This window comes from Rhinolophus ferrumequinum, chromosome 10, assembly GCF_004115265.2.
Source record: "Rhinolophus ferrumequinum isolate MPI-CBG mRhiFer1 chromosome 10, mRhiFer1_v1.p, whole genome shotgun sequence".
Lineage (NCBI taxonomy): Eukaryota > Metazoa > Chordata > Mammalia > Chiroptera > Rhinolophidae > Rhinolophus > Rhinolophus ferrumequinum.
This window is the reverse complement of record NC_046293.1, coordinates 18,862,977-18,889,844: the sequence shown is the minus strand read 5'-3', so window position 1 is coordinate 18,889,844 and position 26,868 is coordinate 18,862,977. Positions and strand designations below refer to the sequence as shown.

The 26,868-nt window shown below is 37.2% G+C and overlaps 1 protein-coding gene and 1 pseudogene across 5 annotated transcripts in view; one reads left to right on the top strand and one right to left on the bottom strand.

Moving 5' to 3' along the window:
• ANKS1B (ankyrin repeat and sterile alpha motif domain containing 1B) overlaps positions 1-26,868 on the bottom strand; it is a 914,119-nt gene that overhangs the window by 844,765 nt on the left and 42,486 nt on the right. The window lies entirely within an intron of this gene.
• On the top strand, positions 18,749-19,239 carry LOC117028245 (40S ribosomal protein S10-like; annotated as a pseudogene).

The window sequence follows — 26,868 nt, the reverse complement described above, 5'->3', positions numbered from 1 at the left end:
AACTTCTGAAAATTAAAGACAAAATATATTAAAAGTATTCAAAGAAAAATGATGCATTACTTACAGGGATTCAATGATTTCAAAGGCTGAGGATACTTCATCAGAAATCTTGGAGGCCAGAAGAAGTGGCACACATTTTTAAAGCACTAAAAGAAAAGAATGTTCAAACCAGAATTCTACAGTGAAAAAATTCTTCAGGAATAAAGATGAAATAGACATTCTTAAATGAAGAAAAACTAAGAGAATCCATTAACAACAGATTTCTCGAAAAGAATTGTTAAAAGGAAGTTTTTCAGACAGAGGAGATGATACCAGAAGAAAACTTGGAACATCAGAAATAAAGAAAGAACAATAGAAATAGTAAATTTCTGGGTAAATATAGTCTTCTTCCATCTTCACTTCTTTAAAATATGTTTGATAGTTAATAGAAAAAAATATAGTATTGTTTAAGAGAGTTTTCAATAAATAAATAAATAAATGTATAAATAAAGTACAAAAATAGGCCCACATAAGTATGATCAATTGATTTTTGACAATGGTACAAAGGCAAATCAATGGAAAAATGGCAAATCAATGGAAAAATGACAGTCTTTTACCATAAGAGGTACTAGAACAAATGGATATTGCTAAGAAAAAAAAAAAAGGCAAAAAAAAAACAACCTCAAACTATGTTTCATATCTTATAGAAAACATAACTCAAAATACGTCATAGACCTGAATGTAAAACATAAAACTATTAAATATAGTTTTTAGAAAAAAATCATTGGTAAAAATCTTTGTAACTTTGATTTAGGCAGATATACATCAAAAACATGATCCATAAATATTTTTTTGAACAACAGGACTTCATCAAAATGAAAAACTTTTGCTCTGCAAAGACACTATTAAGACAATGACAGTATCAGCTATAGAGTGGAAAAAAATCTGTAAATCATATATTAGACAAAGGACTTGTATCCAGAATATAAAGAACTCCTAAACTCAACAAGAAAACAAACAAACAAAAAAGGTCATCTTAAAAAATGGACAAAAGATTTGAGGAGATAACTGCACAAAAAAAGATACACAGATGTTAAATAAGTGCATGAAAAGATGCTCAACATCATTGTCACTGGAAAAATGCAAATGAAAATAAATTCACAATGAGGTGGCATTACACACATATATTAGAATGAGAAAAAAACACCTGACAATTCCAAGTGCTAACAAGGATGTAGAGTGACTGAAACTGTCAGATCTTGCTGGTGGGAATGAAAATGAGTACAGCCACTTTGAAAAACAATTTGGAAGTTTCCAATTAAGTTAAGCATACCATAAAGTTACACTTATCATATGCCCAGCAATTCCCCTTTTAGGTGTTTACCCAAGAGAAATAAATATTTATTTTCACACAAGCTTATATGTGAATATTTATAGTAGCTTTATTCATAAATACCAAAAACAGAAGAAAAAAAGCAAATGTCCTTAAACTGGTAAATGAAAAAACAAATTGTGGTACACCCTACAAAAGGGTACCATTCACCAATAAAAATGAATTACTGATACACACAACACAGATGAATTATGTGAACACAGACTTCAGTTATGTGAAGTCAAAAACACCAGCACAAAATACTACCCGAGGTCAGACAATTAAGATCGCAAACACATCCTAGAAAAGGTGCTACATACTTCACTGCTGAATATCACTACGGTCACCTTTGAAGGACTTCCCTTGGGAAGCTATGCACTAACACCAGCACCTAGTCTACCCTTCAAAGCAATTTTGGAACTCTTTTACTGGAACGGCCATCAAAACTGCGATCGTATTACCCTTGATGTCCCGAATGTCATCAAAATGTCTTCCTTTCAATATTTCCTTCATCTTTGGGTAAAGAAAGAAGTCATTGGGGGCCAGGTCAGGTGAGTAGGGAAGGTGTTCCAACATAATTATTTGTTTACTGGCTAAAAACTCCCTCACAGAGAGTGCCCTGTGAGCTGGTGCATTGTCTGATGGCAAGAGCCAAGAATTGTTGGCGAAAAGTTCAGGTGGTCTAACTTTTTCATGCAGCCTTTTCAGCACTTCCAAATAATAAACTTGGTTCCCTGTTTGTCCAGTTGGTACAAATTCATAATGAATAATTAATCCCTCTGATATCAAAAAAAGTTAGCCATATCATGGCAACAAGTTCGAGAACTTAATTGTCAAACCTTGTATATACACACATATCTTAGTTTTTATCTTACTCACTGTCTATGTACATACATATATGCATGTGTCTATATGTAGGCATACGTGTATATATATATATACACACATTACATACACATATATATATATATTTATACACACACCATAATGTAATGTATATAATATACATACCATCAACAAAGTTCCCTGGTAAATGTCCATCAAAAGATAGCAAATATTAGATTACGCCTATGGTTACATGTTTACTAACTTTTCTTCATTTGTAATAATTAGCATTAACTGAAACTGACAAAAATGACAATGTGACAGACATGCTGTATATCCATAAGTTACATTAACAAATTAGTTGGTAATTAGATCATTGTTAGGAACACACCGTTGGGTATACAGCCAAATATACACACAGAAAAGCACTCAGGAAACAAATCTTTTTTTTTTTTGATAAAAAGTGTCAAAAATATTAAAAATTTGACTTTTAAGAAACTCAAAGCATGACCTATAGATTACACATAGTGACACATCTAGGAGTATTAATTAGCTGGAACTCAATCATGGATGCTCCCCAACGTAAATACCCAGAGAGACATGTTAGATCTTCAAACCTGGCCCTACACGGTCCAAGTATGTAAGGTATTAACACCCCCTATTTAATAAATCAGTCACTGAAAGGCTCAGTGCAGATCCTAACACTACTAAATGGGTAGATGGGCATTCCCTCTACTGCAATGCTGTCCAGTATGGTAGCCACTAATCACATGTGGCTACTGAGCACCTAGAATCTGCCTAATCCAAATCAACAGGTTCTGTAGGTATAAAACACACACCGGATATCGAATATTTGGTACAATAAAGAATGTATAATACATCATTAGTAATACTAATCAGTTTATACTGATTACATGTTGAAATGATATTTTAGATACATTAGATTAATATATTTAAATTAATTTCACCTGTTTCTTTTTACTTTTTTAATGCAGTTACTTGAAAATTTAAAATTACATATGTGGTTTGCATTGTGTTTCCATTGGCATTGGATAAACCACTTCTGGAGCAGTATAGTTTAACAAAATGAGATATTTAGAGGCAAAGAGACTTAGATTTACATCCCAGACTTCACTGCATACCGTTTCCCCGAAAATAAGACCTAGCCGGACCATCAGCTCTAACGCATCTTTTGGAGCAAAAATTAATATAAGACCTGGTCTTACATTATATAAGTATTTATATAATATATAAATTTACCTTATAGTAAAATAAGATACTTATTTATCTTATAGTAAAATAAGACCCGGCATTATGTTATATTACATTATACTATATTACATTATATCATATCATATTATATTATACCCAGTCTTATAGTAAAATAAGACCAGGTCTTATACTAATTTTTGCTCCAAAAGTCACATTAGAGCTCATTGTCCAGCGACTTTACAGAAGATTAGTTAACATCACTGAGATGAACTTTTATCACACTTAAAATTAAAATATTAAATGTATAATATAGTTCCATTAAGAGGTTAAATGATACATGAAAGATCTAACAATGTGCCCTACAATTAATAGCCACTCAAAGTTAATTTCTCTTTTCCTTCTCTTCCCCAGCCTATGTCCCTATTAATTTAAGCTCGAGTTAAACTTATGCAGCAGACATGTTAGTTCCACTGCCCACCATCCCCACCATAAACCCCACGACCAGTAAAGCAGATTTAAGCTGGTGCTCACTCATTAGCCCAAGGTGGACACTTGACTCAAGTATGACCCCTCTGAATGCATAGTCTGATGGACCCAAATAGTGGATCAATTATGATTCGTTAAACCAGTCATTTTGCTTTCTATGGAATTCATCCTAATAGAGACAGTGACCAGTTAATAACAAGAGGATAATGAAGCAGACATGGATAGAGAACCAGAGGTAACATGGAAAAAAGCAATTAATCCATTCCACAAATATTAATGATTGCCTGTCTGTTATGTGCTATATGACCCCAGAGGTGGTAAAAGAGAAATGAATTCCTACAGCTTTAAGAGATCCAGATACCTTCTAGTTCCAATCCACATTCCTCTTTACAATCTTTTTTTTTTCCCTTAAAATGGATGACTTAAGGTTGTGTTCCTTGAAACCAAAACGATGTAACACAGTATCACAAGGGAAGTCACAGAAAGGTGACTTTTTGTTAGATTTAAAAAAAAAAAAAGACAAAATATGTCTTGCCCTAGGTAATAACTCAAGTGAAAAAAGTTCCTCCTCAAAATGTACAGCACCCTTTCCTCAAACTGATAAAGAGAGAACAGAAAATGAGAAGTGGAAATAGGCAGGGGCACTGACCCTAAATATTCCTTTATAAAATAATCAGCACCAGAAATACACTTATAAGTGTCTTATCTGCATTGCATGGAAATATGTAGGCAAAAAGCAAAGACATATGCCAACAGAGTCTAAGTACTATGAAAGATTTTTTTCACTAACACAAATGTAATTCACTACATCAGAGTCCCCTGACCATTTTCTGCAGGGGAGTCTATGGATCTCACTAAAATAATTTGGGATTCCAAGGCAGGGGAGGTAGACATTTCCTCATGCTAATGTATTACTGGACAGGCTTGAAGTCTAGACCAGAAGGGTAGTTATGTAATAGGAAAAAAAAAACAACTAGTTGTTTTAAATTGCACCCTTTTTTGATAAAATATCTCATTGATTTCAGCATAGGATAGGATTTGGTCAGTATAGGATTTGGTCTCTTAGCACTAAAGTTCCAGCCCTTGAGAAATGTCTCCCCTGGGCAAAAGACACCAGAGTCTGACTTGTAAACCAAAATTTATTTTCTTGTTAAACAGTAAGTTTGCTTTATAATTATGTGCAAGAATAACCATGATAAGAACTCAGTGCTGGTTTCAACCACTACAAATGGACGCTTCCCCTGCCCATATCCCCAGGCGCACTCTAGAGAAGAAGCATTGCTAAGCACTTACTCTGGACCAAACATTTCACACAGGTCATTATTTTCATTCTTACGAAAAACCATGTGAGGCAGGTTGTGTGACCCTACTTTAAAATAAGGAAACTGAGCATCAGAAAGGTAATTGATTTGTCTAAGATTCCCAAGCACGTAAATGTCACAGTATAGGATGGCCTAGGGCAGCCTACCTCTTATCCATGATGAGTTTCCAGAACCATTAACGTCTCTAAGAAGTAAGGTTTAGAAAAACGAGTCTTTCCTGTATATGTCTCACTGACTTTGGATATTTCTTATTTCAAGAAAGACCTTTTTGCTTAAAGATCCCAAATCAACCAACAGTCATTTTTCTAACACTATAAATTCTAAATGCAACTGTTTGTCACCTAAAGAAGGTCTAAGGACATTTCAAACACTCATTTCCCCCAAATCCATATGATGACTCTGCTTGCTAAGAAAGACCACACTCAAGGCAGAGTACTTACTAAAACACTAACAATATTTCCTTTCAAATATAACTCAAAACAAATACACTGCCATGGTGTGTAAAAAGAGGAAACCCTTCTGATAAAATCACTTATTAATAGTATCCACAATGAACCAAAGTTCAGTCATCTTACAAAATTTTAGTAGTTTGCCAAACATATTAAAAACAGAACCCAAATACCAGAATGAAATTGTGGCACATCTTGAACTCTTCCAGAACCTTGCTCTGCGTGGGGCTGAGGTGCATTTTAACAAGCTTCCAGGTGATGCTCAAGCAGCAAGGAACTAGGCTGTATCTAGTGCAGAGGCTCTCAGCCCAAACCCATTGGACTCACCTGGCTCTCACTGGCACATGACAGAACCCACTCTCGCATAGTTTTAAACCTCCCCAGATTATTCTAATGTGCATTCTGGGCTGGGAATTGCCATGGTTGAGAACCATTTGCCTAGCTCATCAGAGCCTGATTTCTGCTGAATGTCCTTTCTCTGAGCTCTTCTCCCCAAGTGATACAAAAAACCTGGGCCTGGTTAACTCCAAGTTGAGTAAAGAAAATTAAACCTGGAGCGAGAATAATACTAGATACTGTGATGGTTAATTTTATGTGTCAACTTGGCTAGGCTACGGTACCTAGTTGTTTAAACACCAGTCTAGATGCTGCTGGGAAGGTATTTTTAAAATGATATTAACATTTAAATCAGACTTTTAGTAAAGCAGTTTACCCCCCATAATGTGGATTGGCTTCATCCAATCAGTATATTGCCTTAAGAGAAAACACTGAGGTTTCCAGAAGAAGAAAGTCAGCCTCTAGACCGTAACATAGAAACCCTGCCTGAGTTTCCAGCCTGCCTACCCAGCTCCTACAATTGCATGAGCCAATTCCTTGAAAAAATCTCTCTCCACCCACCCCTCCGTGTGCGTGTGTGTGCATGTTTGTGTGTCCTATGATTCTGATTCACAATACACATACCATTTATTTAAATAGTCACATGCTAGAAATCACGCTCAGTTATTCACATACGTATTCTGATTTAATCTTTACAACCAAATTCAATAGTTAAAGAAGCAAGCTATAAGGAGAAGTAGTGACCAGGAATAGAGAAGCTTCATTTAGTGACTGCAACAGGGAAACAGTAGAGAAGATGTTAGCATCAGGTGAGTCAAGAAAAAGCCAAGGCTAAAAAGGTAAGTGTTCACCGAACAATAAAAGGTAAAGAGGGAAACCTACAGATTAAAAAAAAACTGCGCCCACCAAGGAAAACCATTCATCTGCTTTCTGCTTCTATAGAGTTGCCTTCTATGAACATTACACTTCAGTAGAATCATACAATATGTCATCTTTTGCATCTAGCTAGCTCCTTGCAGTGAACGTAATGTTTTTGAAATTTGTTCATGTTTTAGCATGTATCTGTAGTTCATTCCTTCTACTGTTAAATAGAATTCCGTTGTAGAACTATACCTCATTTTGTTTGTACATTCACCAGTTCACAGACATTTGCATTTTTTTCAGGGTTGGGCTATTATGAATAATGCTACTATGAACATTCACGAATGTTACGTTTTCATTTCACTTGGGTAGATACTTAGTAGTGGGAGTACTAGATCATATAGTAAGTTGATAGCAAGACTATAAAGAAGCCAAACTAACTTCTCCTAGAACTTCTGCTTTAGGAAATAAGTAAGAATGTACAAGAAGTAAACAATAATAATGCCCTTGCTATTTATAACCTATCTTATGGGGATTTCAAAGCACTTTAAATCATAAAAGAAGTCTTAAAATGATTCTAGGGACAGTTCCAGTTTCCAGTTCCACATGTAAGAAACTTGGAAGTCACCACTTCATCCTTACAACAAGTAAAAAGCTGAACAGACGGAAAAATCAACAGCTGTTCTTGGATCCGTAAGAGAGGGGAAGACACAGAGCAAACCACTTCCCCCAAGATTGGAGAGACAGATGAATAAAGGGGTCTCAGCTTAACAGAGCAGAGATTCACAAGCAGAAACCGCCATGGGACCCAGTGCTGGGGTAGGAAAACTGAATTGCAATTGAGGAATTCCTGGAGGCTCAGTGTAAACAAGTCTGAGCATTGAAAACTCCCAGGGTGGCTGTTCTCAAAAACACAAGAGGTAACAGATATTGGCAAGGATATGGAGAAAAGGAAAGTCTTACACGCTGCTGGTAGGAATGTAAATCGGCATGGAGATGCAGTTCTCAAAAAATTAAAAATTGAACTACTAGAGGATCCAATAATCCAACCCATGGGTTTATATCCAAATAAACTAAAATCAGTATCTCAAAAGGCTGTCTGCACATCCATGTTTTCTGCAGCATTATTCACAATAGTCAAGATATGGAAACTACCTAAGTGTCCACGAGCAGATGAATGGATAAAAAAAGATGTGGTATATATGTGCAATGGAACATTATCAGCCATGAGAAAGAAGGAAATCCTGCCATTTGCAACAACATGAATGGATCCTGCAATAAGTCAAAGAGAGAAAAACAAATACTAGTTGATATCATTTATATGTGGAATCTAAAAAACCAAACTAGTAAAAACAGAGTAAAATGGTGCTTAGCAGGGGCTGAGAGTAGGAGAATTGGGGAGGTGATGTTTAATGGCACAAACTTAAAACTAGTAGATAAATTAAGTTCTGGATATCTAATGTACAACGTAGTGATTAGAGTCAACAACGCTGTATTATAAAAACTTCAAAATTGCGAAGAAACTAAATCTTAACTGTTGTCAACACAAAAAAGAAATGATAAATGTGACATGAAAAAGGTGTCAGCTAACACTACTAAGAGTAATCATATTGCAATATGTAAAGGTATCAAATCAACACGATGTACACCTTAAACTTATACAGTGTTATATGCCCATTATATCTCAATAATAATAATAATAAATGACTAGCTTTATATTTTCTATTAAAAAAAGTCCAGGAGGACCCTATCATGCCCCCCCCCAATACACACACACACACACACACACACACACACACACACACACACAATAATGTAAGATTTACCTCCAGGAGCTCCACCGGATTCCCACAGTAAATATCAAAGAAAATTCCCCCTTGGGCTTCTGACAGAGGACGGGGAAAGGAACCATTTTGAAATACACCAGAGCATTCTGTTCTCCTGAACAAGGTCTGCCCTCACAGGAAACTAGTTAACCAGAGCCTAACCTGCTGGAGTATTACCGGATCCTAATTGACCTGGAGGAGGGAAATATTCAACTCCAGCCCATTCTAGTCATTCTGTCCCAGTGTTGAACCAGCCTTGCAAACTTGGAATAAATCCCAGTTGGTCATGGTGTATAATTCTTTTTATATGTTTTTTAATTCAGTTTGCTAATATTTAGTTGAGGATTTTTGCATCTATGTTCATGAGAGATATTGTTCTATAGTTTTCTTTTCTTGTAATGTCTTTGTCTGGTTTTGATATAAGGGTAATGCTGGCTTCAGAGAATAAGTTGGGAAGTATTCCATCGGCTTCTATTCTAAAATAGATGGTAAAGAATTGGTATTTCTTCCTTAAATGTTTGGTAGAATTTACCAGTGAACCCAGCTGGGCATGGTGATTTCTGTTTTGGAAGGTTATTTTTTTATTAGTAGTAATAGTAGTTTCAGGTGTATAAAACAATGTAATAGTTAGATATTTATACCCCTCACAAAGTGATAATCCCTTTCCCCCAATCTACTACCCCTCTGACATCATATATTGTTATATAGTCAGTTCGACTGGCTCTATTCCTTATGCTGTACTACACATCCTATAACTATATATATATATATATAAAATTATAGTTGGCATTCATTATTATTCAGCTTCAGCTTCAGCTGTACAGCACAGTGGTCAGCATCTACACCATCCATGAAGTGGTTTCCCTAATAAGACAAGTGTCCAGCGGATACGCTATAAAATCTTTACAACGTTATAGATTATATTCCCCAAACTGTCTTTCATATCCCCGTGGCAATCTTGTGGTTACTGATTGTGCTTTCTAATCCCCTTACCTTCTCCCTCATCCCCACCCCCCTCGCATTTAGCAACCCTGTTTTTCCTCTGTATCTCTGAGATTGTTTCTGATTAGTTTGTTCATTTATTCTATTCTGTAGATTCCACATATAAGTGAGATCATATGGTATTTGTCATTCTTCGTCTTACTTATTTCACTTAGCATATTTCTCTAGGTCCATACATATCATTGCAAATGGTAAGATTTCATTCTTCTTTATGGCTGAGTACTACTCCATTGTATAAATGTACCACAGTTTCTTAATCCAGCCATCTTCCGATGGGCATTTTGGTTGTTTCCATGTCCTGGCTATTGTGAATAGTGCTGCGATAAACATAGTGGTGCATAAATTTTTTCAAATTAGTGTTTTGGATTTCTATGTATAGATACCTAAGAGTGAAATTGTTGGGTCATAAAGTAGTTCCATTTCCAGTTTTTTGAGATACCTCCATACTGATTTCCATAGTGGCTGCACCGATCTGCAATCCCACCAGCAATGCACAAGGGATCCCTCTTCTCCACATCCTCGCCAGCACTTGTTGTTTGTTGATTTATTGATGATAGCCATTCTGACTAGAGTGAGGTGGTATCTCATTGACTCAGTTTCTTTTAATAGATATAGTCCTAGTTGGATCATCTACAACTGATGTAATCCATCATATCAAGAGGCTAAAAAATTAAAAATTATATGATCATATCAATAGATGCAGAAAAAAAAGCATTTGACAAAATCCAATACCTATTCATGATAAAAATTCTCTGTAAACTAGGAATAGAGAGGAACTTTCTCAACTTGCTAAAAAGAAATCTCTACAAAAAGATCTACAGTAAACATCATACTTAATGGTGAGTAACTTGAAGCTTCGCCACTAAGATCAGGTACAAGGGAAGGATGTCCTTTCTCACCACTCCTTTTCAATACTGTACCAAAAGTCCTTGCTGCTGCAATAAGGCAATAAAAGTAAATAAAAGGTACAGATAGGATAGGAAGAAATAAAACTGTCTTTGTAGCACCTATGTATTCCTACAGCTTCTCAGAGTCCTATGGACAATGACTGAAGAGACAAACCATGCAGAAAACATCTAATATAATAAAATTTAAAATTTAAGTAAGATCATAACTATGAATCTAATCTTTTTTATTGTTGTATTGTTTTGTTTTTGTTTTTGTGTTTTCATTCAGGAGAGAAGAGAAGCCTCACTTAACTTTTGGCAGTTTACAATGCTTTGGGTTCTTTATTTGGCAGGAAGAATTGGTAAAACAAATGATACTATTTTTGGAAAATAAGTAACTGCCATTTAGATAAAATCAAAGGAGAACAGGAAGACGGAAATGCAAATTCTCAGGCGTAGCCCCAGAACCGAATTAAGAACCAGTAGGTAGAGTGATAGAATGTTCCATTAGCCCAGTGGCCCACTGAAATGTATAAGGAATTGCAGAAGGCACTGTGTCTGGGTATGTCTGTTAAGACAGTATGGGCCTTGGACCTCGGAGGCCCAAAGACCCTTTCAGAATGCCTGTGAGGTGAAAACTGTCATAAGAAAACTAAGATATTACTTGGCCTTTTTCACCATTCTCAAATAAACTAAATTTTCTAACTATACAACTGAATGAACAGAAAGGAGAAGCATGAGAGCCTAGATGTCTTTTATTAAATATATCCATTTTTAATGTACGAATTATAATAAAGATTAACATATACATAAAAAAGCTGTCCTTTTTTTGCAGATGATATGATGATCATCTATGTAGAAAAACCCAAAATAATCAACCAAAAAAAAAGAAAATCCTGGAACTAATAAGCGATTATAGCAAGGTTACAGGATACAAGGTTAATCTTTTTCCTATATACCAGCAATAAACAAGTAGAATTTGAAATTAAACACACAATACCATTTACATTAGATATAAATCTAACAAAAATGTACAAGATTTACCTGAAGAAAACTACAAAATTCTGATGAATGAAATAAAAAAAACAACTAAATAGTTAGAGGTTCTATTCATGGATAGAAAGACTCAATAGTGTCATGATGTCAGTTCTTCCTAACTTGCTCTGTAGATTTAATGCAATCAAAATCAAAATCCCAGCAAGCTATATTGTAGATACCAAGACACTGATTCTAAAGTTTAAAGAGGCAAAAGACAGAGAAGAGCCAACACAATATTGAAGAACAAAGTTGGCGGACTGATGTCACCTTATTTCAAGAGTTACTATAAATCTGTAGTAATCAAGGCAGTGTGATATAGGCAAAAGCATAGACCAACAGAGCAATGGAACAGCATAAAGAGCCCAGAAATAGAGCCTTATAAATACAGTAAACTGATCTTTGGCAAAGGTGCAAAGGCAATACAATGGAGCAAAGATAGCCTCTTCAACAGATGGTGCTGGAACAACTGGACATCCACGTGCAAAAATACAATTCCAGATACAGACCTTGTACTCGTCACAAAAATTAACTCAAAATGGATCACAAACCTAAATGTAAAACTATAAAACTCCTAGAAAATAACATAGGAGAAATGACCTGTCATGGTTCTGAAGGCTTTTTAGATATACCATCAAAGACATGATCCATGAAAGAAATAATTAATAAGCTAGACTTCATTAAAATAAAAATCTTCTGCTCTATGAAAGGCAATGTCAAGAGACTAAGACAAACCCAGACTGGAGAAAATATTTGCATAAGAAGCATCTGATAAAGGACTGTTACCCAAAATATATGAAGAATTCTTAAACCTCAACAATAAGGAAACAAAAAACCCAATTAAAAAGTGAGCCAAAGACTTCAACAGATACCTCACCAAAGAAAATATACAGATGGCAAATAAGCATGTGAAAAGATGCTCCACATCATATGTCATCAGGGAAATGCACATTAAAATAACAGTGCGAACCTACTACACATCAACTAGAATGGCCAAAATCCAGAACACTGACAGCACCAAATTCTGGCAGGTATGTGGAGTAACAGGAACTCTCATATATAGCTAGTGATAATGTAAAATGGTACAGCCACTTTGGAAGACAGCTTGGCAGTTTCTTATAATACTAAACATACTCTTACCATAAGATCCAGCAATCACCCTCCCTGGTATTTATCCAAAGGAACTTATGTCCACACAAAAACCTGCACACAGATGTTTACAGCAGCTTTATTCATAATTGCCAAAAGTTGGGAGTGACCAAGATGTCCTTCAGTAGGTGAATGGATAAACTGTAGTCCATCCAGACAATGGAATATTAGCACTAAAAAGAAATGATCTATCAACCATGAAAAGACAGAGCAACCTTAAATGCATATTACTAAGTAAAAGTTGCCAATCTAAAAAGCCTACATACTGTATGATTCCAACTGTATGACATTCTGGAAAAGGCAAAACTATGGTGATAATAAGATCAGTGGTTGCTAGGGGAAGGGGGGAACTGGCAGAGCACAGAGGATTTTTAGGTCAATGAAAATACTCTGTATGACATATGTCATTACACAATTGTACAACGCCAAGAGTGAACCCCCTAAAATAAAGCAATGGACTTGGAGTGACTATGAATTGTCAATGTAGGTTCATACTTGGTTAAAAAAAAAAAGTTCCATTTTGGTGAGTGAGATTGACACTGGGGGAGGCTATGTACGTGTGGGGGCAGAGCGTACATGGAAAATCTCTGCACTTCCTCTCAATTTTGTTGTAAATCTAAAACTGCACTAAAAAAACTAAGTATTGCAAAAACATTGATTCCAGGAAATGGACTGGTAAGCCAAAGTACAGTAAAAAGAATGGTTAATTTTTTTAAATCTTCTATAGAAAGCAGTTCCATGCATAGAACAGTAGGAAACAATATTTAACATTTATTTGCAGAAGTATAATTTACACAACTCTTTCAATGCTTACCATACTTCTGAAAGACAGGCAGGTCAGATTCCATTATCCCCACCTTAAAGCCAAGGAGGGGCCACGACTCATAAAGGATACCTGCCTCTGCCAAAATTAGTTACCAAGAGGCAGAGGCAGGATTAGAACCCTCGTCTTCTCATTCCTGGGTCCTTGCTATTCTATTTGATCCTTATTTTTATATCTAAGAAATGTTCAGTTAATGTTTGACAAATGAATGTATGCAATGCATGAGTAAATCAGATCTCATCAGAAAGAAATGTTGACTCTCTCAAATCCTGCCCACATACTTTACCATTATATACAACTTTCCCCTCTAACTATACTTTTCATTTCTGAAGAATGAGGTTTTCTCCTCTTTCCTCAGGGAAAGTAAATTACTTTTCAGCCAATGAGCTGACAGACAGCTAATGGACAAAATCACCAATATTTTTTTTTCTAGATAAAAATCACAAGTTAAAAAACAGATGTATGTTCTTAGAAACATACCAAAAAAACAAAATGCTATAACCTTTAATCCTAGTTTACAGAATAGCTAAAGAACACTTACTATATATACTAAACACAATTTTGGAATAATGAAGAGACTCATTTACACTAAGAAGGGAGGAAAGAATCCCAACCTCCTGTCCATCCATGATTTTGCATCTATTAAAGTAGAAAATATTACCATATTCTCACAACTGTCAGTCTGTGCTGTCAGACTTCACATTTAGCAATTATCTTGATGCCAGCTGTCCCCACAACTTCATTCCAAATTCCATTCCCAAATTTGAAGTGAATTGCAAAAGACAGTGACAAAACGATGGCCTCTGTAGGGAAAGTATGCGTAGCCTCTCAGTGCGCTGGGGGAACATAATAGAATCCCGTGGAGGACATTTCTTATTTGTCCTCACTCCTTCCAGTTCTTCTCGGACAGCTCCCGGTTATTGTTTGTGAAACATCCCTTCTCTCCTCTCAGTCATGTGGACTGGACGGGGTCTTCTCACCCGTCAACAAAGCCCAAAATGAACACAAGACCTGTTACCATGGCCAGTGCTCAGCGAGCTGTCAACTAAAGTAGACATTCATTGTTTTGTCTGTCCATTACAATATGCCTTCTTCTGACACAGAAATTAATGGTGGGGGCTCTGCAGTCAAGCTGCCCACAGGGCGCAGCTCACAGTGGCCCATGTGGGGATCGATCCGGCAACCTTGGTGCTACTAGCACCACGCTCTAACCAACTGAGCTAACCGGCCACCCCAAGCTGCCTGGTTTTGAAACCCTTTCCGTCATTTCATGCTATATGACTGGAGTCAGTTACGTACCTTCTCTAATCCTCAGATCCCTCATCTGTAAAATGAAGATTCATTCACATATTCAACAACTATTTAATGAACACTTATTATGTTCGCAGATATTATACAGGTGCTGGGGATAGATAATGTGAATAAGATAGAACAAGCTGATGTGATGATGGCATTTATACATTGTAGTAAAGGAGACAGATGATAAACAAATAAATAAGAGAAATACAAATTATGACATGCCATAAATGAAACAGTGTGATAAGAGAGTAACTGCAGATCCACTTTCTGCAAGGTGTTCAGAATAAAGCCTCTCTGAGGAGGTGACATTTGAACTGAGACACAAATGAGAAGAATGAGCTAGCCATTCAGCAAACTAGAAAATCATTCCAGGAAGAGTAGAGGCCAGAGGCAGAAAAGAGCTTGGCATGAAAGGAGACCTATGTAACAAGCATAGTGAGTGACAAGGGGTGTGGCACAAGATAAAGCTGGAAAATTAACCAGGAGCCAGATATGCCAGGCCTTACAGGTTATGAGGAAAAGTTTTAGACTTCATTCATTGAAGGGATTGATTTATTTATGCTTTATGTTTTTAAGCAATTATTCTGGCTGCTGTGTAAGAATGGACACAGAAAAGAAGACTTAACTATGTAAGAAAGATAAATGAACGGAAGGAAGGAAGGGGAAAAGAGGGAATGAATCAGGGATGATTTCTGGGTTATTTCGCTTGAGTACGGTATGGATGTTCATCTATTTATTAAGGTTAGAAAGATAATAGAAGGTCGGGGTTTGAGATTTATTACATCTGAGATGCCTATCAGACTACCTCAAAATAGCTGCTGTCCATATTAAATGAGATAATCTATGTAAAATGCTTAGCACAATGCCTGGTACATAGTAAGCACTCAATAAATCTTAGTTAACATTACTGTTTGGAAAAATAGAGGGAAATTCCTCCCCTAACTACCCACGTGGTTCGTGTAATAACTGACAACCTTATCTTGTCTCCTGGCCCAGCTACAGGCCTGAACACCTAGCCCAGATGCAGCCAATCATAGTATCCCATTTTCTTAGCCACAGTGATTGGTTCATGACTTTGGCTGCACCAGTTGAAATTCTTCCCCAGGATTTTCAAAGTGGGATCTGGAAGAGAAGTTCCCTTTCCTACTTAGTAGAAACACTATTCTCTCCTAAAAAGCCCGGGGCTGCCTACAGCATGATTCCTGCTTCTAGAAGAAAAGTCCTCTGCAACTAGAGGAAAGGAGGCTGACACCCAGAGAGAAGCAGAGATGAAAGACAGAGTCCTAGAGGCATAGAGCCCCTGGTCCCAGTGATTCTAGAGCAGCAGAAACATAACGTGAGCCAATATATGGGCATATTAAAAAGAAGTAAAAACACATAAATTAAATTTTTAATGCTTTATTTAACCCAATATATACAAAACATTATTTCAACATGTTTTCAGTATAAAAAATTATCAGAACACATTCTTTTTGTATACTGTCTTTAAAATCCAGTGTGCATTTTATACTTAACAGCAAATCTAGCCATGTGTCAAGAAACATTTAGCCATAAATGGCTAATGGCTACTCTACCGATAGCACTGCTTTAGAGGACTACCCCAGACAGCCCTTCTCATGCCGTGAGCCAGTGCACGCCCTTCTAGGATTGTGCTAATTTGAGTTGCGTTTCTGTCACTTACCTCCAAGATTCCTTAGTTTGATTAAAAACAATATTTTATTTATTCTATTTATATCTTGAGACACTAATATTTTTTTTTAAATCACATAGTACATTGTACTCTGAAAATGGATTCAGCAATCCTTAGCACATGGGCCATCACCCATCTCCCTACTTGAGTGTCAGCTTCAACTTCACACACACAGTTAATGTCCATCAGACCTCTGTCTTGGTGAGTATAAGAGACCAGAGGAAACTTTTGTAAACACAGAATCAACGGTCCTATGCCTGAAAACTCTGAAGAAGTTGATGTGAGGTGGAATTTGGGACTCTATTTTTAAAATACCCTCTTTGTAATTCTAATAACCATCCAGATTCAGAACTACTAAATTGGATTACTTACTAAACCAAAATAGTCATTTTCCCCCTTATTTATTTTCTATTCTACGGATGCATTTTATTTCCTGTTATATTTATTGAAATGCACACTCCTTTAGGACAGAAACCATACTTCATTCATCTCTGTATACTTAATTTCTAGCCTAGTAATGGGTATATTTTAGATACACAATAAATATTTGTTGAATTAGAATAAAAAGTTAATGTGGACTTTTAATATGACAACTGTATTTCCAATATGGCATCTAAAATAGTCCACAGAGGGCCAGCCCGGTGGCTCAGACGGCTGGAGCTCCATGCTCCCAACTCCGAAGGCTGCCGGTTCGATTCCCACATGGGCCAGTGGGCTCTCAACCACAAGGTTGCCAGTTCAATTCCTCGAGTCCCGCAAGGGATGGTGGGCAGTGCCCCCTGCAACTAAGATTGAACACAGCACCTTGAGCTGAGCTGCCGCTAAGCTCCCATCCAGATGGCTCAGTTGGTTGGAACGCATCCTCTCAACCACAACATTGCAAGTTCAATTCCTCAACTCCCGCAAGAGATAGTGGGCTGCGCCCCGTGCAACTAGCAACGGCAACTGGACCTGGAGCTGAGCTGCGCCCTCCACAACTAAGATCGAAAGGACAACAACTTGACTTGGAAAAAATGTCCTGGAAGTACGCACTGTTCCCCAATAAAAGTCCTGTTCCCCTTCCCCAATAAAAAAAAAAAAAAAAAAAAAAAAAAAAACACCTCTTAAAAATAAATAAATAAATAAATAAAATAGCCCACAGAAGTGGGAGATAATAAGAGGGTACTAAGATTAGTTAATGGCCTATATCTCCTTCTTTCTGTTCTTCATAATTCCAGTGAACAAAAAATCAATAATTGTTGGCATTGTTTTGACTACAGTCACATAGAAAGAAAGTGCCCTGTAACTACATTAAGTGTCCTGTGATACCAGAATGTCAATCTATAGTTAGACAACTTTGATTTGTTGACTTCACTCAGAGAAGCAAGTAGAAGTTTGGACAATTAAGAATTAAGCATTAAGAATACCTGCTAACTGAGAGTTATATGAAAGGAATTCTAAAGTCTGTGGGCAACAGGGAAGAGGCCATACCATAGCATTCACGAGTAACTCTTAGCTCCTCGCTTACATTTTCCCCCCTTCTCTCTCTACGCACACACAAAAGCTAGCAATATTCTAGGGGGTTCAAAAAAGTGTACAATGGCTTGTACATAGAAGATGCACAACAAGGATTAGTTTGCTGGGGCTACCATAACCACACACTGGGTGACTTAAACAACAGAAACTTATTTTCTTACAATTCTGGAGGCTGGAAACCTGAGATCAAAGTTGCAGCAGGTTGGTTTTCTCCTGAGGTCTCACTCGCGGGCTCGCAGATGGCTGTATTCTTCCTGTGACTCACATGGTCTTCCCTCTGTGCATGTTGATGTCCTAATTTCCAGCTCTTACAAGGACCCCAGTCCAGTCATATTAGATTAGGGCCCATCCTAAGGACCAAATTTTCATGCAATTATCTCTTTAAAGACCCTATCTCCAAATACAGTCACATTCTGAGATACTGGGGGGCTTAAATATAGAAATTTAGGGGGGGAGACACAATTCAGCCCATAACAAGCACTATCTACGTATGCATGCACCATTTGATGGATATTTAAAGAATCCAGGAATAGCTGAATCTTGAAAAGGTGACACAGAGTTATTTGATCCCAGGGATATATTAAACATGAAAGATACAAACCAGTGGTTTCAAATTATGGGGTATATTAAACATGTGAGTGGCCTTTCCAGCTCCAGACCCAGACGCAGAAGCCGTAGAGATGTGGATGCCCAAGAAGAACTGGATTGCTTTTTAAGGAGGCAGTGATGGTGGCCAAGAAGGATGCTCACAGGCCTAAACACCCTGAGCTGGCAGACAAGGATGTGCCTGATCTTCACATACGTCATGAGAGCCAGGCAGTCTCTCAAATCACGAGGCTATGTGAAGGAACAGTTGGCCTGGAGACATGTCTACTGCTACCTTACCAACGGGGATATCCAGTATCTCTGTGATTATCTCCACCTGCTCCCCCCTTCCCCCCCCCCCCCCCCCCCCCCCCCCGAGATTGTGCCTGAGACAGGCAGGCCAAGGCCCAAACGTCTGGAGGGTGAGCGACCTGCAAGCCTCACATGAGGGCAAGCTGACAGAGACACCTACAGACGGAGTGCGGTGCCTGCTGGAGCCGACAAGACAGCTCAGGCTGGGGCTGGGTCAGCTACCAAATTCCAGTTAGAAGCGGAAGGGTCAACCACCTCAGTCAAATTGGAGTGATTATTAGATGTTGAAGAAGCTTGTGGAGAGAAAATAATCTCAGCAAACTGGGAGCGATTGTTTGGTGTTGAATAAACTTGTGGACAGAAACAAAAAATTGTGGGTGTTCTGGCCATACTCAGAGACTCTTAAGAGTCCAAACATTTGTTTGTCTGGTTTTTAATCAAGCTTCTCGGGGATTATAGCATACATCCAGGTTTGAGGACCATTGACTGAAATCTGGAATGAACAGTTCCATAAAGTTATTTGCAGCCGGGATGAACCAAGTCTGGTCTCGATCCTGAAGGGCATGTCAATCCAGAGAGCCAGAATGAGGCAAAACCAATACTGGCGAAGACGGGAAAAGGAACGCAAATGAATAATGTAGTTATGTGTACCACTGTGTTCTCTTCATCATTAAACCTTTCTGTTATTAAAAACTCACTCTAATACTACATATTTTCTTTGTGATTTGTCCAAACAAAGCCTTTCTAGAGAAGTAATGCACAATGAGCAGACGTGTGCTTAAGACATTTTTCAGGGAAAGGCTGGCTAAAATCACAAATGACGACCATTTGCTTCCTACCTAATATAGCTCATTATCTACTGGATGGATTTTTAAATTATTTTTGCCAATGAATTCAAAGAACTGGGGCATATTCATCTCATCTTCTCTACCTCTACTTCAAGCTGCCTCTGGGACAGGCTGGTATACATGCTTGTAACTCTCTAGTCTTACAGTTGATTAATAAACACCTGCAGGATTATATTTCTTTACATTGTTGAACAGTACTGGGTTCAAAGTAAAACCCAGTGAAACAATATGTTACAATTGTTTTAAAGATAATATACTTTATTTTCACACTTTCTCCTTCATGCACTTGAATATTTTATCTCTGCCTTCCATCAAACAAATATTTATCGTAGGCCAAAAATAGTGCCAGGAGTATAAAATACAACCATGAATAAAACATAATCCCTGCCCTTTAAGAAAGTAAAGTCGGGGGAGGGGGGAATATGTGTAAACATAACCACAAGGGAATATGCCACATTATAAGATTTCCACAGGTGCTATGGAGCACAGAGAAGGAAGCTAATATTGCCTGAAGTCAGAGTTTCCAAACATAGATTAAGGGTATAGTTAAGTACCCAGGCAAAGATACAGCATAAGCACAGACATAAAAGCAAAAAAACAACCGAAACAAAACCAAAACAAAAAAAACTGCAAGGCATGTTTAGGGAAGAGAAAATATGATGATGGCTATAACTAAGGGCTGGTAGGGGCAGGAATTATGGTGGGCCTCCTTTGCTAGGATAAATAATGAGCAGTTGTACCTGTCAGAGGAAGTCACTAATGGTTTTCTTCAGCACCATCAGAAAAGTGTTTAATTTCCCCAAGGCATACAATTCTCCCTAGGCTTGCTGTTGCTCCCACCTCCCCAGGCAGCTATTCCCCAACCCAAAGGCCCTGTTCCTGCCTCCCCAGCTCCATGCTGTCTGTGCTATAGCATTCAGAGGCACTACTGTTCTCTAAATATGCCATGTGTGTTCTCAGTGGCTGCTAATGTCAAAAGCATGAATCGAGGAACATCTAAAGGTGTACGACCAGTGATAGCAACCCTTTCAACAATTAAGAGGAGCAATACTGGCCCATTTGTAGTCTAAATATTGTCATGTCCCCGTTGCCTCACAGAAAAGTGGGACGTGTTCTTTGTACATAACATTTGGTACATCCTCATAACCATCAGCAGGGAAGGGCACTCTTCTCTTCCCAGGAGAAGCTGAATGGGAAGTGATTTTGTTTTGATTCTCTCCTTTTAGAATCAGACTTGAGTTTTAACAAGGGTATGGGTGGAATATTCTTTTAGCTTTTGATGTCTCCTGGCAATAATTTTTACTTTTCTCTATAGACATTCTTAAAATAATAATAATAATAATAATCTGACTGTTTTGATATAAACCTTGTTTAGTTAATAGGGTGTTAGCCTTAAAGCTCACCTAAAAGAGAAACAAGCAACATGATAGCAAATCATAGAATTTTAGACCTGAAAGGACGCAAGAGGGAGTGCAGTGGTGTTTAAAAAGTTATTGTTCCTTTAAAGTTCAGATTAACAAGACCTCCTGATACTGATCATCTAGTATCCTAGGTAGGAATGTAGCAAAGACTAGAATTATAACCCTGAAAGTTAAAATCAGAAAACTATCACTGTTATACTCTCCAAATCATTTAAAAAAAAAAAAACATATTTGTTAGGGGATAGAAGTGAAAATTTTGCAATTCAATATAAAATTATTAAATTTCTGAAAATTTAATTTCTCTCGCCTATATCTACTAGGTGAAGGGCAAAATCAATGTCGATGCTCAGAAAAACAAACAAAAACAAAAACAAACCCATAGCAAACGTTGCCTAATTAAGGTATGATTCAATAGATTTTCCAATTCCTCAAGCTGTTAAGGAGCCAATGTCAACCTCTCACATACTGCAGGAATGTCCTAGAGCATCCCTAATGCATAATCACCCAGTCTCTGAAATATTCTCTTCAACTCTCCTTTTTTTCATCCCTTGTCTTAATTCCCCTTCTTTTCCTCTTTCCTTCTTCTCTCCTTCCTCTATACTTCTTATCCTAAATCACAATTGGGTAATGTTAGGCGCATGTATATATAGTGACTGTTTTTCCCAGTAGATGATTCAGGTTACTATTATAATCCCTCAAAAAAAAAGTGTGGAATTCCCTCATTCACCTAGAATAGAGCTACATTTAGTCATCTTCCATCCCAAACATAGGGAGTTAGGAAAGTGTAAAGTATTCTGTAATTTGTAAAAAGATTCATATAATGGAACATTACTTGGCAATAGAAAGAAACAAAGTACTGACACATACAACAATGTGGATGAACTCTGAAAACATGCTAAGTGAAAGAGGACAGTCATAAAAGACCACACATTGTACGATTCCATTAACATAAAATGTCCACAACAGGGAAATCTATAGACACACAAAGTACATTAGTGGTTGCCTGGGGCCAGGGTGATGGGAGGAGTGGGAAATGTCTCCTAATCCATCTATAAGAGTTTCTCTTTTAGGTGATGAAAATATTCTAGTATTAGATTGTGATGTGGTTTCACAACGGTGATATTATTAAAAACCACTGAATTATATACTTTAAGTGGGTGAACTTTAAAAGTATGAGAATTCTCTCTCAAAAAAGCTGCTTTAAAAAAAGTTATCTAATGTCGCAGCCTACACACTGTGTGTGTATATATATATATATATATATAAATATATGTGTGTGTGTGTGTATATATATATACACACATATATACTGATTTACAGTGTTCTCAATCATAAGCCTGCAGTTTATACATGAAATTTTAAAATTCAAAATTCTTTACTACCTTGATAGCATGAAGATGACAATTAATGACAACAATTATAATACTATCTATCAAGTATCCATTGAGTGTACACTATGTGCCAGCTATTTCCTAAAAGTACATAATGTCATTTAATATAAAGTCTCTGGAATGTAGATTCTACTATAATACTATCATTTTAACATACACTATTTCTTTTAATACTCACAACAGGAAATATTATTTGTTCCAATTTACATATGAGAAAACTGACACCTGGGGTGGTAGAATAAATCATTCTAGGTTTCACAGCTCGTATGTTGCAGAGCTATGATTTCGACTTTGATCACTGAGCACTGCTGCCACTGCAGTTTTCCCCTGTACAGGCAACTGAGTCTCAGTGACCTAAAAGAATCTTCCATTACTTTTGTAGACAGACATCTGATGGAGTGGGAAAAATCCCAGACCAAAACCTGAGACCCAGACTCCAGTCTGAGTCATGATACGAAATAACCAGGCCACCCAAATTCCAAACCTTCATTTGCAAATGTAGAAACTGGAACAGAAAGTTCTCAAGGTCCCTTTGGCTTAAAAATCCATTTAGTTCACAAAACACTTACTTAAAATTGAGTCTTCTGCCCACAACCTTGCCAAAAGAAACGGTTTATTTTCTTCCCTAGGTCTTTGTGACTATTATTGCTCCTAGATTGTGAAATTATTAACTATAACTGGACAAAGAAAGCATAATTAACATCTATTTATAAGTTAAATATTAGCAATATATCACGATTTATTAATTTTATTATGAAAAATGTTAAACATATTCAAAAGTAAACAGAATAGTACGAGGTATAATAAAAAAATATGGTGAAAGTTTAAATTTTTAAAAATGTATTACAGTAAAAGACAGATTGCCATTAAGCCCCCTCATAATACCCTCCCCCCACTTCGAACACACTTATCTCATTGTTCTCGCCACTTTCTGAAGCAGTTCTGGAAGTCTTCTCACGTGAGTGTCTTTAGCTGTGCCATCATGGCTGCCTTGATGTCCTGAATCGCTTCAAAACGTTTACCTTTCATGGTCATTTTGATTTTGGGGAAGAGCCAGAAGTTGCAAGATGCCAGATCCAGTGAGTAAGGTGGATGAGGACACACTGTAATGTTTTTATTTGACAGAAATTGCTGTACCAGAAGCAAAGTAAGACACAGAGGCTTTCTGTTGTGATCACAAAATATAGGGTGGCCTGATGGCTCAGGTGGTTGGAACGCTCGCTCGCTGTGCTCCTAACGCGCGAAGTTTCACCTGTGGGATTCTCACATGGGCCAGGGAGCTGCGCCCTCTACAGCTAAGATTGTGAACAACAGCTCGACCTGGAACTGGGCTGCCATGAGCTGCCGTGAGCGGCTGACTGACTGATTGATGGCTGGCGACTGACTGACTCAGCCAGGTGGAGCACAAGGCTCATAATACCAACATGGGCCAGGAAGCTGCATCCTACACAACTAGACTGAGAAACAACTGCTTGAACTGGAGTGGGAGCGGGGGGTGGGGGGGGGATGAGCTGAAATATGGTGAATGCTACTGCCGAGTGCCATCCAACGGAAAGGCAGGGATTTTCAATATGGGAGTAGAGCATCAAACCTTAGTAACAGTGTGTATGTGTGACAAGTTTCAACTCGTTTGGTGTGTAGACAGTCAGGTGTGACCTACAGTTGAGAGAAGGTGTGGTTTAAAGTGTGCCGTAAATCATCCTCCACCACGACAACGTTCTGTGTCATACATCATTTCTGGTACATGGCAATTTCTGTCAAATAAAAACATTACGGTGTGTCCTCATCCACCTTATTCACTGAATCTGGCACCATGTGACTTCTGGCTCTTCCCAAAGTCAAAATGATTCAGGACATCAAGGCAGCCATGACAGTGCAACTAGAGACACTCATGAAAGAGGACTTCCAGAACTGCTTGAGAAAGTGGCAAGAATGATGGGATAAGTGTGTGCAAAGCAAGGGGGAGTATTTTGAAGGGGATTAAGGGCAATGTGTCTTTTACTGTAATAATTGTTTTTATTTAAACATTTACTGTATTGTTTGATCACAACTCATATAACAGACCCCCCCATGTAACCATCACCCATCTTCAAACATCACTGACTTATGGGCAATTTTGTTTAATCTATATACTCTCCCACTGTGAAGGGAATCCCTGGTATCAGAACATTTCTGTAAATATTTCAGTATGTGTGTTTAAAAGATAAGGACTCCCTTCTTTAAAGCATACCAGTATCACACCTAAAAACATTAACAATAATATATTAATATGATTTAAATAAACTGGAGAAATCAATTTAAATATATAAATGACAATAAAAGTATTTTAACTCACCAATTTTATTTTGAATGTTAATTAAAGCTATTTCAATATTCAAATTTTCTGTCACTGTAATTTCTACTTTACTCCATTATTTCTATATACAATCTGTTATTTCTATAATTAGCCTTTCTCTTCATGAAATGTCACCATATCTAATATACCCAAAAAAGAAGAATATTAAACATTCTATATACACTAAGCTAATTAGATTTTGTTTACTCATTGAGCTTGCCTGGATATCACAAAGATACTACTAAATTACTTTGACATGACTTGTTTGTGATTAACCTTTGCTGTCTTCCACAGTTCAATTTATTTTCTTCTTGGTGACACCAAATGACTACTTTATCAATTCTCCCAGCAATTTGCCAGCTATTATTATTTTTGAACTACATATATTATCCAACTAAAGTGTTGATATATATTTTTTTAAATCTGTGACCCTTATTTTATATATAACTCTATAGTAACATTTTGTTCCTACCACACTCACTCTTCTCATGCCATCCCTAACTTACCTCTCCTTCCAAAAAGTTTCACCTATAAAATTATTAATTGGTACTTTGCCTTACACACTTTGCTTTAAAATGTTCCTTTGAAAAATGTATTTCAAAAAATGAAAAATTAATTTCATTTTCTCAATCTAGCTGATGATAAAATAATGATGAAACCAAAGAGAAGTGGAAAATGAATGATTCAAAAATAGGAAAAATCATATTTTGTGTTCTAAATTTATATCATTGGTTCACAAGTGCAACGGAAATTTTCTCTGAGAGTTATAATTACTATTTGCACCGTAAGTAAGGATTTTCCCGAGGCCTGAAACCCATAAATAACATAGTTTCTTTTGAAATAGGGAAGAATTGAAATTTTCATTTTCTTTCACTAATGTTAACAAGAAGTGAAAGAAATTACAAAAACTGGGTTGAAGAGATTAGCTTCAAAATAACTGCAGTGCAAGAGCAAACTACTGGACATGTAGGTCATCAGGACGAAATGAAGGCCAGTCATCATCTCATTGTTATAGTTCAATCACAAGTCAGGGCTTATGGGAGGACCTCACTAACGAAACAGACGTTTTGTGGAAAATTGGAAGTTTGGAAATACTCACAAAGCAAATCACACTTCAAACGCATTAGGAAAGTTCACTAATTAAAGTTATCCTGAAATGAATGCTTTCCTACTGCAAAAGCAAACAAAACAAAAACTATTTGTATTATAATTAAGCATCAATACAAATAATAGCAAATTTATTGAGTGCTTATTGTGTGCTAGTTTCCTCTATGCTCTTGCTTTACCTCTGCACTCTTCCTAACAACCCTATAAGGCCACGCAGGAGACTGTTAATGCCCACACTACATCCCCTTGTCTCATCTCTTGCCACTGCTGTGGACAGTCATACTGATACTGACAGCTTCCCTAAGGGACCTTCACCGAGAGGACCCACTTCTTCCAGAGGTTTCCCGAGATTACCTCACAAACACACTGCCTGCCCTAAATCCTTACTTCAGGGTCTGCTTTTGGAGAAAATTCAATTAAGACTGTTGGTAATAGAAGTGGTGCTGGAAAACAGACTCTCAGAATGGGATTCTGGAATTTTATCATTCGCTGGTTAGGGGGCAGCAAGGATTCAATTTCTAATGATAAATGAGTGGTGATAACTCTTAACATGTAACAGCAGGATAATGACTAAGACTTTTACCTGAGGGAGACTGGAATGAGGTACAGAAGGAAGGGGTTAAGTACAAGCTGACGCAACGGCTCTAATACTTGAAAGACAGGCAGTTAATCATAACTATGATGATTTTGGAGTATTTGTTCACTGCTCTAGAGGCTTTGAAGTGTTGGACTGGCAGGCCTGGGTAGGCTACGTATTTATTAATTCAGGGCACACCATACAAACCAGAAAAACTCCATGTC